The sequence below is a fragment of the Equus przewalskii genome, chromosome 1 (genome assembly GCF_037783145.1).
Source record: "Equus przewalskii isolate Varuska chromosome 1, EquPr2, whole genome shotgun sequence".
NCBI classification, from domain to species: domain Eukaryota; kingdom Metazoa; phylum Chordata; class Mammalia; order Perissodactyla; family Equidae; genus Equus; species Equus przewalskii.
This window is the reverse complement of record NC_091831.1, coordinates 103,375,574-103,389,875: the sequence shown is the minus strand read 5'-3', so window position 1 is coordinate 103,389,875 and position 14,302 is coordinate 103,375,574. Positions and strand designations below refer to the sequence as shown.

Genomic DNA, 14,302 nt, shown 5'->3' with positions numbered 1-14,302 from the left:
CAGGGAGGAGACACAAATGAAAATATTTCCTTTTCTTTTGCTCTTCCTTCGAATTGAGAAGAAAAATGTTGAGAAGAAAAACAGTTTCTTTAAAAAGTTTTAGTACAGACATCTATACACAATGTGCTTGTCTTTTCCAGTTGGCGATCCTGTTAATGGTGGCTCCTGGACTCAACAAGGAAGGCACCACAGCTTGTAAATTAATATCTTCTAAAAAGTAGTCTAAAGAAGAAATCAAGGGAGAAAACACAACGTGAAAGTTACCAAAGAAAAAAAAATCATGTCCAAATCTCCAAATGTATTGATAGTCTTCAGACCGATAATAATAAAAAAAGCATTACATGCTTAGTTCCAGAAATTCTCCATTTCCATTATTGCTGGAAAAGCCATCTAAAAAGCACTTGAAGTTGATGATGTATGTTGTTTACTCTCTTGAAAAAACATCCTCTCCAAATAGGGGGAAAGGTTAGAAATGATTTGTACTGCATTGATCAATTTATCCGAGTTGTCTTTCTACAGATTGTATTAATGGAACTTCATTTTCTTTTATTCAGTTGACGGCCAATTTTTTGTTGTCTCTTAAAAAGATCAATGAACATGTCTCGCCATCTTTTCACAAAACAAGACGATTTTCCCCTTAAACTTTAAAAAGACTTTATTATTTTGTTGTAATAGATTTTTGTCCCCCTCTTTCTTGCTTTCAACCCCCTGCAGTGAGTTTTCTAATGCCTTCCTATTCTTGTATATCTCTTTGTAGTTTCAACTTCAATACCTTGAATTTCACTTTTTTCCCATCATTCTGGGTACCAGGGATACCTTCAGGAATAGCAGCTTCTCCACTCTTTCAGCCGCGCTGGGCAGGGTAGGTCGATGGTGTTCACCATGGCAATGTGCAAACACAGTCAGAACAAGCATCCATAAGAACAAGAATGCATTTTGAGTGGGGCGTGATGCATCATATCTTTCATATTGCTTAAAAATGAAAGCTTGCTGCTTTTACCAAGGCCAGATGGGAACAGCTGATTCTCTTTCTGTGCAAGGAAAGTAGTGGGACCAGTAGCCCTCATTTGCCATTTCTTGACATTTAGAGTATGTTTCCGTGAATGTAAATGCATCTTTCTGGCTGATGGAAATATTCTGTTTTGTTTGTTTGTTTTGTTTTTATTGCAGTGGAAAATAGGAAAAACAAAGAGACAGTAAAATTCAATTTATCTACCTGTCTCTTCCTCATAGATGCTAACCCCTGTTCCTTCTACCTCTCCTCTGCCCTCTCATAATTATCTTCACAATCTCATCTTGGCTTAACATGTATCCAGTCTACTGGTATTTGTAAGGGGTAGCCATACCTGGAAAGAATCGGTACATTCATTAAGGGATTTTTCCAGATATGGAAGAGCAGCAGAAGCCATGTGATACATACTAACTTCTCCCAACCACCGGTCAACAAAATGACAAATACACACTGAGCGACTTCAGCACTTTGTCAATACGTCTATTAAACACAGGTAGTATAGACATCAACATGTTGAACCCGGTATTTCATTGCTTCATTCCTAAAGACTCAAAAATATCGTTGAAATGTATTTCAGAGAGAGAAAAAAGAAAAGCCATATTAGTACTTTCATGCATGCAATTCTTTGCAAAGTCATTATAGCAAAACAAAGTAAAATCTCGATTGCCTAAATTAAGGGGCCATTCCTCAACCATTGCTTGAAGGGGAATGAGTCAACCAAAACTTGCTTAAGATCAGTCATCATCCCTCATCTTCAGGACCCCATAGCATGCAGAGGAGGACAAGTGGATATCTGGACTAGTGGGGTTCTGATAGGGAGGGGCAAGGACAGAGAGTACTTGCCTTTTTCTTGGTGATTATTGCCATTTTCACCCAAGCGGGACATAATTCTACATTCCTCCCTCTTATTTAACCCACAAATATAATTGCTCACCAAGTCTTACAGATTCTCTTTCCTAAACATCTCCTATCCATTGCCTTTTCTATTCCTTTTGTCATTTTCTTTGTTCAGATTTTGCATCACGTCTCACCTGGATGACTGGGTTAGCCTCCCAACTTGTCTCATTTCCTCCAGTATGGACCTTGAAATGATCCTGCACACTTGGCCAAAATAAGCTTTCTAAACTGCAGATATGATCATGTCATTATATTCCTCAAACTACTGGAAAGCCCCCGTTAGTTTCAGGACAGAGCCCACAGCATTGCATTTCCCCTCTGGACCTCTCTGGCCTCCTCTCCAGCCCCACCCCCATGCACATGACCTTGCAGAAAGAGAACTATTTGCAATTTCTTCATTCATCCTGATCTTTCACTCCTCTGAACTTTGATGTCTGCTCTTCCCCTTGCCAAGAATGCCCTTCCTCTCTTTTTCACTGAGCAATTTCCCATGTATTCCCAAAAGTAAAACAACAAAACCAAAATGATGAATCAGTTAAGCACAAAACATCTCTAATAAAAGATGGCTTTCTTAGAAGTCCTACCTAGTCTCCTGAGTGCAATGAAGCTCTTCTCTTCTAGGCTTTCATAGCAGCCTCTGCTGCATCTTCACAGAACTGACCTCAGTTCTCTGATCATTGATTTAGTTGACACTGGAAGCTGCCAGTGCTCCTTTAGCTTTGATTCCCTAAGTGCAGAGTGTTTGGCACACCCTAGACACTCAATAAATATTTTTGAATGTTAAATAAGGAATTTGAACTAAATGTCTGTCTTTGACAGGATTTTCTGGTCAGAAATCACTGAAACATCCCCAAACTAATGGGTTAAGAAGGGGTATTTGCCTGTGAGGAAACTTGGGCATCACGGAACCAAAGAGTATTGATTAGCTTGTCCAATGAGGGCTAGTACCAGTGAGCATTGGGGGAATGAAATCTCTTCCCTCCATCTCTTTAGGGTTACATGCTCTCTTGTCTCTGCTTCTCTCTGCCTATCTCTGTCACTTTTCTCTATCTCTGCAGATCAGTTTTTAAACCTACTCTGGTTTATATGGGGGGCAAGTATGTCCCCGGCCCAGCTTTACAGAATATTCTAATTCAGGCATTTACTAGACACTACTTATAGCATTGAGTCTTCATTCCAAGGTCCCAGTTGAGAGAAACTGATGTCCCTAACTTGGGGAAGTGTCCACCCTTGGCCCAGGAGGTCCTGGATCTGGCAGTAAAAGAACGGATTCAGTGCCTATTACTATGGGCAGGGGCAGGAGAAAGGGGGTGGTTTTTACAGAAGGATGTGTGGGTCTCCAGGTGCCCAAACAGTGGATGGCCAGTTCTCATCCTCATTTCCCAATTTATTTTAGCAACTTCATAGAGTCCTAGACTAGAAAGTCATCTGACCTTTCTACTTAAAAATGTATTTTCCTGAAGGCCACTAGTATTTTGTGAAGAGTTGATCCATGAGGCCTTTTCCCAGTTCTAACATTTGGTGATGCTGTGATTTTCTAGAATGATAGAGCACAAATTCCTGGAGGCAAAACTGATTGTCAGAAGGAAGAGAAACATATTAAATTAGACTCATTGTTAACGATTTAATAAAAATAGTGACAAGAATAACGCAGTTCTAAGCAATATGGGTTATTTACATTGTGGTTAATTAGCAAGAATGCTAAGGACCTAATTGAGGATGTCTATTGCTTAGGAACTGTGCTTTCACTTAAAAAATAAAATAAAACAACTCATTTCTGAAGCACAATGCTATGGATTAAATTGTGACCTCTCCCCCAAAAAATAATTGATATGCTGAAGTCTTAACCCACGTTACCTCTGACTGTGACCTTATTTGGAAATAGGATCATTGCAGATGTAATTAATTAAGATGAGGTCATATTGAAGTAGGATAGGCTAATGCAATATGACTGTTGCCCTTATAAAAAGGGGAAAATTTGGACACAGACATGCACACAAGGAGAAAGCCACACAAAGGTGAAGGCAGAGATTAGGGTGATAATTTTACAAACCAAGAAATGCCAAAGGTTTCCAACAAACCTTCAGAAGTTAAGTGAGAGATGTGGAACAGGTTCTGCTTCACAGCCCTCAGAGGGAACCAATGCTCCCAGCACCTTGATTTTGAACTTCTGGCCTCCAGAGCTGTGAGACAACAAATTTCTGTTGTTTAAGCCCCTCAGTTTGTGGTACTCTGCTATGGAGGCCCCAGCAAACTGATCAACACAGTAAGATGAAATTAGAGTTTATAAGCTGGAAAATCCTACAACTATTAGACACCATAAGAAATTCCAAGATGACCATTGACTCTTCCAGAAGAAGAGGTACATTTTTAAGATTTAACATTCAAAGTGTTCAGTTCACTAATAAGCCCAGGGTTTGGAAACAAGTTCCTTCCGTGGATCTTCCTTGGAATGTTTTGTTTCCTTCTTCCCCCTCATTAAATATAACCCAACTTTAAGTCCCCCAAGATTACCATTCCTGGAGGTCTTCCAAGTTGATACCAATGCACGCTTTCCAACCTCAGTTTCCTTATCTATAAAATCAATATATAATGAAAATATCTCTTAGAGTTTATGTGAGGACTGGGTGAGAAAAGCATGGAAAATGTTCGTAGTCCAGTGCCTGATGAAGAGTAAGTATACCGTAAAATTTATTTATTTTTATGTATATTTATATGCCCCTAATTTGTATTTTAATACCTGTAGCCTGGATGGTTACCTAGATTTCTTTGTCGGTTAGCTCCATCTTTTGAAATAGATCATATTTTAAACAGCCCTGCTCTCCAAAAAGATCAATTTTGGAAAAAGAGGATTGTGGCTTTACATTCTGTGTTTCTTCTGCATTCTTCTCAAAGTCTGGAATAATTATGAGAACACAGCATGTGATAAAATGCTGCACAAAAATAGGATGAATGAAGAGACTTATGGATAAAGTAGAGTTGAGGAAAAGGAAAACTAATTCAGATGGTTTAAGTGTCCTTTTGGACACTGGCCCTAGAGTGATATTCTTAAGGTTCCAGGTACATAGAAAAAAAATCAAAAAACGAAAAACACACACTTTGTAGTCAGTCAAGTTCAAATCATATTTCTGCCATTAATTTGCTCTGAAGACTGGGAAGTGATTGAAACTTCCTGAACTTCAACAAGCTTGCCTGTAAAATATTGGATCTGTTGTGGAGATGGAAAAGATAGTACACGTAAGAATTTTGTAAAGTACCTGACATTTAGTAGATGCTCAGTAAGGTAGTTGCCCATTATCCATTCTTTATTCTTGAACCCCAAGGAAATTAGATAGATAGATAGTTAGATAGATAGATAGATAGATTTCACAAAACTGGCTCCTGTGATCGTGGGGGCTGGACATGCATGTCCGAAATTCATACGGCAGGCAGTCAGGGAGAGAAGATGATGAACAGGATGGAAACATGGGCATGGGACCCTCTCTTCCACCCTCGTAATTTCGTTTAGTCAGGTTGACATATAAAAAACCCTCACATGTAGAAAAAGCAAGTTTTAAATGGAAAAAAAAAATGCTGCTTCTCTTCCTTACCTTCTCTCATGATAGTGATCAGTTCAAAGTGAATGAAATAGTTGCTTGATGCCAGTCTACACCACTTCCCAAAGTGTCATCCCATGTGCATCTCCTCTTCTTTCTCTAAGTATCTGAACTTTTCTTTTTAATCAAGGTAATGCATGAACATAGTTAAAAATAAAATTGCATGAAAAAAGCTATCAGGTGAAGCAACTGAAGATGAAAAAGGAGTGGGGGAAAGAGAAAGAAGGCACAGCAGAGCTATAGAGAGCATATAGCTATAAAGGGTACACAGAATGCTGCCTCTCACTTATCCCTCAGGAGTGACTCAGTGGTACCATTTAGAGATTTTTCCCTACTCTAAAGAGATCTATGAGTCTCAGTCTAAATATTTGGCTGCCGTTTTTCCTGATGGGTTGATACGAAATTGTGACTTGCTTATGAAATTCCAGGAAAAAAATACAGAATTTGACGTTGTCTAGTGTAGGGGAGGAAGACATTTCCTCTACCTGCTCTGGGTCCTTCTGGCCGGAAAATGAATTAAATTCACATGAGACAGAATAACAGGAGAAAATTAAACAAAGCTTTATAACATGTATACATGGGAGAGGCTCAGGCAAACTGAGCAACTCGCCAAAATAGCAGAAGCTCTCCCCTTAAATACCACACTCAGCTAAAGGACAAAAGGAGGATGTTGGGGGTAAGGGGAGTCAGTTATGGGAGATCAGCAGAAAAGCACAGTAAAAAAGGGTCAGGTTATTATGCAGATTTAAATCCTTGCCTTCCACATTGATTAAGAGTTTCTAGAGATAAAGTCATCCCCCCTTCTTCCTGGTACAGAGACGGAGACACCTTTACGGATGGAGATTTCTTTTACAAATGTAAATGTCTCTTAACAAAGGATAAGTTAATTCCACTTTTCAGAGTTTCTTTCCTGTCTGCAGTTTTTAAAAGCAACCAGCCTAAAGCAATCCTTATGCCAGAGAGAAATATCTTGGGGTGGTCAATTCCAGTCCCCCACACTAGAAATATGCAGGTTTTGCAAGACATAAAAGGCAATATAAGTGCAGATAGCAAAGGTTTAAGGCTTAAAACAGCAAAGAAAAACAAAGAGGCATAGTGAGAGAAGTTAAAGGCAGAAGATGTGAATTCCAGTTCAATACAGTAATCTGATCTCTTCCATCCCAGATTGTGCAAATGGAAGTCGAGTGACAGTGAAGAGAATGAGCAGGAGGAGGATTTACTGCAGGTGAGAGATTTCAACAGATTTCTACTAGATGGAAAGCAGATGACATATGCAGAGGGGTGAAGCTGCAGAGAGATCCAAGATTCAGAATTTGTGCAGAAAGGCCTGCAGCTGAGCAAGAACCTATTTTTTCAGCTGAACCCAGAGACCCTCTAAACTCAGGGCTGTGGGATATTGAACTAGAATTCGGTCTGAAAACAGGGAAATTAAAATCTGACTACAGAATAGTTGCACCAGGCACACTGCTCTTCCCCTGTTGCACATGCCCCACACTCATGCGCCACTGACATTCGGGCATTTAGCAATCAGAGGGTTTAATTGAAGAATTTCAATGAATCACCACAGGAGAACTTGGACTTCCAGTGAGAGCCTTGATGCCCCAGTGTTAACACAAGTACTTCCCCTCCCGGCTTAGGGAGAGCCATGGTGTAACGGTTGGTTCTCCACTCACCAACCAGGAGAAAAGCAACTTTTCAGCTATCTCTGTGCATCAAACTACAGGCCAGACTTCCATCCAGGGAGCCAGAGAATAGAATAGGAAATTCACTCTTGTCTAGAATCATCAACACAGTCCTTGATTCACAAATACGCCTCTTCTCTCAGCTATTGTGTCTAATGAGCCTCTCCAGGATAGGGACAGCTCTGCTCACGTCTCTTTTGCCCCGGACTCCAGCACAGGGCTAGGTGAAGACAGAAACATGGATCTTTACCTATTCCTATGAAAGCTGAGAAGTGTCCATTCCACCATCCAGTCTTTCTCTTGTCTTTTTTAAAATACAGTGGTTGTTTATTCATTCATTTAAAAAGTATTTATTGATCACTTACTACTGCTGAGCACCTTTCTACAGGCAGTGACCAAAACTTACATTTTAATATCAATCTATTGCTAAAATATTTTGAGGGTGAGAAAAGGAGCTCTCATGGTTTGAAATAAAATATGCCCTTATTTTCACTTAAAGTTGAAGTTGTTTATTTATAATGAAGACGATGATGATAATTGTCACTCTTTTGTATGAACCGAGAATTGACAACCTTCTTCTGGCTTTTAACCTCTTGCATTTTACGTGAAGATTATTCTTTGTGTTTAAGAGAGAAAATATGGAAAAATAAAGTGTAGTTTTGACTTAAAACATATTAACACGAAGAAATGATTAAGGAGTAATGAGTATTCTGATAACTAAGATGTAATGATCTCTACAAATAGCATTAAAAAAATGCCTCTATGAACCATGGATTTCTACCTTCCTTACGCCCAACTTAATGATTTCACAAAGTTGTGTTACTTTTTCTTCCTACTTTAGTACTCTATGCCTCAAAGTCAATCGTGATTCAAAAGATGAGAACAGATGGTCAGATATTTCTAATATCTCAGCTTACAACTCACCAATAAAATGTAGGAGGACAAAAAAAGACCAAAGAAACAGCACAATGTCCTTTGTTGAACAGAAAGTTCTCCCAGTCTCTGAGGTCTACTGTCAATAGTAATCTTCTCAATTCAAACACTTAAGCCTCCTTGGTTTTGCAAAGCCAAGGCCTCAGCAATAGGGGCCGGGGGAAAGGTGGGGCTGGAGAGGGCTAGGCTGTCTTAAAGCTGGTACCTCAAATTGGTGGTACTTGCCTGCTTGCCCTCTATGTCAGAGTGCGGTGGCAAAATGAAAAATGTTTCCTCTGAGCGTTTGTAAACAAATTTGCAACATGTACATTTAAGACAGAATTCAGTTTATCTCTGCGATTCTATTCATACCAAACAGGAGATTTGTTTTAAAGGGAAGCCAACCAGTGTTGGTAATGTTTCCAAGTGCCCGGAAGGAAAAACGTAAATCCTCTTTGGAATAATGAACACCTTTTGCCATTTTTTTTAAAGGATCTAATTGGCATATAATAAATTGCACATATTTAATACATACAAATTTGGTAAGCTTTGCCGTATGCATACGCTTGCATCACTGCAAAGCCATCATTGCAAAGAACATCTACATCATCACTCAAAGTTTCCCTGTGTCCTTTGTAACTCCTCTGTCCTGCTCCTTCCTGCCTGTCCACTCTCTGGTCCCAGACAATCACTGATCTGCTCTCTGTCACTATAGATAAGTTTGCATTTTTTCTTTTCCTGGAATTTTATGCAAATGGAATCATACCCAATAGAGGGAAAGTCCTCAGGTCCCTGAATTCTTTTGCGGTGCAGAGTCCACTGCTGACTACATTTGTCTGTGATATGTGTAAGAAATAACCTTTATTATGCTAATCCATTCATATTTGGGGCTTGTTTATTACAGGAGTTAGGCTACGCTCCACAGTTTACAACAAGAACAAAAAAATGAAATCACAGTACGTACTTTTTTCTGTCTTCTTTCACTCCGTAAAATTGTTTTTAGCTGCATCCATGTTGCTGTTTGTAACAGTAGTTCGTTGCTTTCCAGGTTATAAAGGGACGAGCAAAACCATCTTTATTCGCAGAAGACATTACCACTTATGTGTAAATCCAGTGGAATCAGTAGAACAACAAATGATTATTGCAAGATTGTTGAATGTACAGAAAGCAATTGTATTTATATATACTAGCAAGAAAAATAAATTGAAATTTAAAAAACTCAATACTATTTGTAATAGCATAAAAATATAAAATAATTAGACATAAATCTGACAAAAATGTGCAAAACCTATACAGTGAAAACTAAAAAACATGGCTGAGATAAATCAATAAAAATAAATAAATGGGGAGATACACTGTGATTATGTTTAAAGACCCAATATTTTTAAGATGTCAATATTCCCCAAATTGGTCTATAGATGCAACACAATGTCATTCTACATCTCAAAGGATTTTCCTAAAACTTGAAAAGATGATTCTAAAGTTCATATAAAAATTCTAAGGACTTAGAAGAGTCAAAAGCAATTTGGAAGAACAAAGTTGGAGAGCTAACACTACCTGATTTCAAAATTTATGAAGTCACAGAAATCAAAACAGTGTAGTGTTGATATAAAAATACATAAGTAAATCAATGGAATAGAATAGAGTCCAGAAATAGTCCCCCAAATTATGGACAAACAGACTTTTGACCAAGGTGCAGAGGCAATTTAGTATAGAAGGATAATCTTTTTAATAAATGGTACTAGAATATTTGATTATCTATACTCAAAAAATGAAATCCGGGGCCGGCCCCATGGCTGAGTAGTTAAGTTCTGGCGCTCCGCTCTGGCAGCCCAGGGTTTTGCCAGTTTGGATCCTGGGTGCAGACATGGCACCGCTCATCAGGCCACATTGAGGCAGTGTCCCACATGCCACAACTAGAAGGACCTGCAACTAAGATATATAACTATGTACTGGGGGATTTGGAGAGATAAAGCAGAAAACACAAACAAGCAAACAGAAAGATTGGCAACGGTTGTTGGCTCAGGTGCCAATCTTTAAAAAAAAACATGAAATCCTATCCACGTCTCACACTCTATAAAAAATTAACTCAAGATGGATCATAGACTTAAATGTGTATCCTAAAACTATGAAATTTCCAGAATATAGGAGAAATCTCTGTGGTCCTGATTTAGGCAAAGATTTCTTAGATATGACATCAAAGTATGATGTATGAAAACATAAAGTGATAAATTGGACTTCATCAAAATTCAAATCTTTTCCCTTTCAAAAGGCACTGTTAAGAGATAGAAAAGACAAGCTATGACCTGGAAGGAAATGATCACAAATTATGTATGTCAAAAAGGACTTGTATCCAGAATATATAGAGAAGTTTCAAACCTCAACAATAGGAAAACATGCAGTAAAAATAGTGGGCATAAAATTTGAACAGACACCTCGCCAAACTAGATATGGCCAATAGTCATATGAAGAGATGCTCACCCTCCTCTGTCATTAGGGAAATGCATCCCACTGTGAGAAACTACTAACCATCGATTGGAATGACTGAAATAAAAAAGCTTGGTCATACCCTGTCTTGGAGAGGATGTGAAGAAACTGGAATTCTCATCTGCTGCTGATGGGAATATAAAATGGTATAAACACTTTGAGAAACACATTGGCACTTTTTAAAAAAAGTAAAACACCATATGTTTACCATATGATTCAACCATTCTGCTCTTGGTATAACCTAAGAGTAATGAAAGCACCTGTTCACTCAAACACTGCACATAGATGCTCATGGCAGCATTATTTGTAGTAATCAATAACTGGAAACAACTCAAATGTCCATTAACAGGTGAATGGATGAGCAAACTGTGGTATATCCATGTGAGGAAATACTAGTCAGCAATTAGAAGGAATGGACTATGGATACATGCAATGACACGGATGAATCAAAATAATTTTGCTGAGTGAAAGAAACCAGAGAAAAGAGAACCTAGTGTATCATTTAATTTATATGAAACTCTAGAAACCAGAAACCAGTCTAAAGTGGCAGACTGCAGATCAGATGTTGCTCAGTGATCATGAGAGAGGTCGATGGGAGAGACGGATTAACAAGAGGCAGGAGGGAACTCTGGCTGATGGATATGTTCATTGTCTTGGTTGTGGTGATCATTTCATGGGTGTAAACATATGTTAAAACTTATAAATTAGTACACTTTCAGTATGTGCATTTTATCGTATGTCAGTTATGACTCTCAGTAAAGCTATTAAAACACCAAAAGTAGTACTGATAACAGTAATAAAACAAACAACAAACAAATACGGAGTTAAGGAAGCCAGGCACACAGAAGCGCATTCTCTATGACTTTCTTTACGTGGAGTTCTTGAGTAGGCAAAACTAATCCAAGATAACAGAATAGTGCCTCCTACTAGGTGGGATGCGGAGGGAGCGATGGGGAGGACTGGGGAGGGGCAGGTGGGAAACTTCCCAGGGCAGGATGTTCTGTATCTTGATCTGAGTAACGGTTATTTATGAAAAAATTTGACACAATGTTGAAATGACAATTGAAAAGAAGAACTTTTAGCAACATTAAGATACAATACAATGGAACGGAACACAAAGAATTGGACTGAAAAATTATTTTCTAGAAGCATGATGCTTCCTGTCTGCTCTCCCCTCCCTTGGAGATTTTGAGGCAATTAGCATTTTAGAGGCTCTGAGGATTTTGCAGTGTAGGAACATCCTTAACTTTGTTTGAAACCAGCGTTTCTAAGACTTATTGAACCACTGAAACAATTTTTTTTTTATTTAACACTTTTAAACGTCTGTTGGAACAAGTGTTCCAAAGGGATCTATTTTAGGAAATGCTAAACAAGCCAATTAAAAATATGCTGTTTAGAATCTCCAGAGGTTTAGAGAGGTTAATTGTTTTTGTCAGAGCTCACACTGCTGTCAAAGGGCAGAGGCAGGATTGAAAACACTGTTGCTGCCTGGCTGAAAGACCAATCCTTATTTCTCCAGTCCTTGCTTACCTGCCTGGGGCCTCGGTTTTCTCATCTATAGGATGAGAAGATGAGAGTGTATAGAATGCGAGAGAGCAATCAGTACCCCACTTTCTCCATCTGTGTTTTGGGGTGGCTTAATTAAACTTTCTGAGCTTCGGCTTCCTTGTCTGTAAAATGAGAATAATAATACCCTAACTGAAACGAGAATTAAAGAAAATAACTTCTGTAAAACACGTAGTGCTTTTCTTCTCATTTGTTAATCTAAAAAATAACCAGGTAAAATAAGAGATGCTTTAAAAAGTTGTATGGCTTGTGCTTCTGTCAATGCTCGACTCTTCTGCGTGAGAAAGGTCAGCAATTATTCTTCTGCTATGGGTTTCTGTTAATAAATATCAGGCCTGGCATACAAATATTCACTAAATGTCCTATTTCACCCACTCAGCTTAAAAAAAAACATAATTTTAATTTTAATATCTGATATATTTATTAAGAAGGAAAATAGTCATCGTTTATGATATAATGTGCCTGATGGTCATGGTATTAATTAGTTTCTCTAAAAATATTATTTCACTTAATCTTCATAAAACTCTAAGAGGAAAGTATTATTATGCCCATTTGCACATTGGAAAAATAAATTCCAGAGTACTCAATATCTGACCAGAACTTTGGAAGGGTTAAGAGTTGGAACCACGGTTCACATCAGGTCCCTCTGCCCCCCACGTCTCTGTTCCCCTCCTGGTCACTGCTGGTTCAAGGGCGTCAGTGTGGGTTAAAAGATGTTCATGGACCAGTGATCTGTCTGGCGCTTACTGTTCTATTTTATTTTATATCTCCCAAAGAAGAATAGGATTTATCTATGGTGACTATGAAGATTTGGAAAATACGTCATTTTTCATTACACTTGCCATTTATCAAGTTCTCATGTTCTTTCCAAATTTCTCTTTGAGAAAAATAAGAATAATATGAGGTTTGATACGGAAATTGAACAAAAACAATGCAGCAATCTGCCCCCCCAAAGAAAAGCCATATGGTCTTTTCCTTTAACATCATGGAAAATGACATTATTGTAACATGTCCTTCCAAATTATCGAGAAATAAAAGTGGGCTTATAACATTCTAATTCTTATTGAAAAACATATTAATAATGAGAAAGCAGCATGTAATATGTACATCATGTTAACAATGTGAATAACCAGATGTTATCAATTGGAATATTTTCTAAGCATTGCTCTGCAAACACCAGCTTTTTATACAAATTAGCTAGTAATACTTACTAGTCATTTATTCATAAATAAACTCATGTTTTTGAGTGTCTACTATATTTCTTGTTCAGTGGTAGGTGGACATAGAAAGACAAAGTCATTCTTGATTCCACTGTCATATAACATATTAATATTTTAAAGGAAATTAAAAGAAAAATGGGAAAAGCTACAGGATTATTAAATAAAACAAATGAGTCTAAAAAGAATAAAGTAAATTAAAATAATATATGTCAATAAATTCAAATGGCCATGATGCAAAGCTCTGTACCATCTGGCCCTTGTGCACTGTCTGATGTCACCCAATGCTACTGATTTTTGACTATTTACTCATGTTACAGTAATGTGAGCATCAGGCACTTCTCACACACTTTTAATTTCCTTTGATGTATTAATATGCTATACAATTTTAAATATTTTTGCTTTTTTATTTCTATAGCTTTTTCTTTTCTTTCACGATAATTCGTGTCAGATACTGTTCAAAACAGTAGGAAGAAATTATAGGCCTTGACCTAAGGATTCATTGACCTCAGCATTTATTCTCTAAATATTTATTGTACTAGGTACAGACACCAAATTAGGTGTCAGATTAAGAAGATGTCTCTCTAGTTGGGTAAATCTGAGTCTTCTTGCCAAAGATCAGCCATGCCCACCAGTTCCCTTCAAGAATACACCAGGTGTACTGATGAAATACCCCTATTTTTAAATCTCACAAACCATCCAGTCTCCTGGGTCATGCCTACTACTCTTTGCAACCATTGTATTTGGCATAGAGCACACAAGATTAATAGCTTGCATGTTGGTAGAGTGATAGGTACATTCAAATATATAAGTATCTCACTTGATCTTATTCAAGTTCTAACATTCCACAGATACTGCCTCAAAAGTGTTTTATCCTACCTCTTTCCCTTCTTTATCTTCCCTCCCTTCCTCCTTCCTTCCTTTCCTTCATCA

The 14,302-nt window shown here is 38.0% G+C and overlaps 1 long non-coding RNA gene across 3 annotated transcripts in view; it reads left to right on the top strand.

Annotated features, from left to right (window-relative positions):
* LOC139083361 (uncharacterized) overlaps positions 1-14,302 on the top strand; it is a 53,707-nt gene that overhangs the window by 30,087 nt on the left and 9,318 nt on the right. For 2 of the 3 annotated variants that reach the window (XR_011540014.1, XR_011540013.1), the window contains exon 6: positions 6,670-6,730. This is a non-coding gene — a long non-coding RNA (uncharacterized lncRNA). Of the gene's footprint in view, positions 1-140; positions 359-6,669; positions 6,731-14,302 lie in introns of those variants that run through there. The other variant, XR_011540016.1, reaches the window with a different exon arrangement.